Here is a 1,103-nt window from a genome sequence, read left to right as displayed (position 1 = left end):
AGGCTGGGAGGACAGCCAGGAGCGCTGCTGGTGTCCGGAGACGCGCAGAGGGAGGGGCAGGCGGCGAGCTCCGCTTCTCCGCGTCCTGGGTCTGAAAGCATCACAGGCCAGCCGGGCAGTGCGCGGTGAAACTACGAAGAAGCCAAAGAGCTCGCGTCTTCTACAAAAAACCATGTTCTTGCTAGGACGATGGCAAGGAGAAGCCGGAGTCTCTCCTTTTTCTCCTCGGCTTTTCTCGGGCTTTCTGAAAAGAGCACCCGTATATTCCCGGGAAATTTTGGCTCCTGATGGCATAGGGGGAGGATCACATTCATCTTCCAGGAGAGACGGAGATACCTTGATCAAATTGTGTTTTACGCAGGAGGCGAGTGACTGCGGAGGGAGAATCCCCTGCAGCTCAGCGCGCTCCCGCTCTGGCACGAGACCGGGGTCGAGCGCTTCAGTAGCTCATGGCTCTGTAGAGTGCGCATGGCCAACCTAAGGAAAGCATGCTCCAGTGGCGCAATCGGTTAGCGCGCGGTACTTATACAACAGTATATGTGCGGGTGATGCCGAGGTTGTGAGTTCGAGCCTCACCTGGAGCATGTTTTCTTCCAATTGTGATTTCAGACATTTCACGATAATGCATTTTTCCCTTCTCTTTAAAGTAAAATGCTAAAATGGATAAGTTTTCCGTGGTGAGCCCATAAAGATTCCTTTGATCAAGGGAGATATTTGGCAGATTTCAGAGAAGGGAAGAAACCCAGCAAGACCCAAATTGAACTCATCCAGCAAACTCATTTCTCTTCAGTCTGGAGGCCTCACAGCCAGGCTGTTCTGCTTCAATGAAGCCTCCTCCCTCCCTTGCTCCTCCACTTAAAAACTATTCTTCAGCTCTTTGGGGACTGAGCAAGGAGGTAGAAAAACTGGGTTTTATTCTCTGTGATTTGTGCAACTGTCACCGGGGTTCATCAATGTGCAGAAAGTACTCCCAGGTGCCTGAGCTTTGGTATCTACAAGGATGGCAGTGAAGTTGTTGAACTCCACCTGTGAAACCTAAATGTGTTCTGTGTAGAGCTCCACTGTCTACTTTACAAAAACCTGACTGGGAAACAAGAAATGCT

At 50.7% G+C, this 1,103-nt stretch overlaps 1 non-coding gene across 1 annotated transcript; it reads left to right on the top strand.

The window, feature by feature from the left end:
* The first annotated feature begins 490 nt into the window (after nucleotides 1-490).
* Nucleotides 491-584, top strand: TRNAI-UAU. The gene is made up of 2 exons: nucleotides 491-528; nucleotides 549-584. It is a non-coding gene; the product is annotated as a tRNA-Ile (tRNA).
* The last annotated feature ends 519 nt before the right edge of the window (nucleotides 585-1,103 follow it).

This window comes from Colobus angolensis, unplaced genomic scaffold, assembly GCF_000951035.1.
Source record: "Colobus angolensis palliatus isolate OR3802 unplaced genomic scaffold, Cang.pa_1.0 Scaffold237, whole genome shotgun sequence".
In the NCBI taxonomy this organism is placed as follows: Eukaryota; Metazoa; Chordata; class Mammalia; order Primates; family Cercopithecidae; genus Colobus; species Colobus angolensis.
Note: the sequence above shows the minus strand (reverse complement) of the source record. Positions and strands in the feature narration are given on the sequence as shown.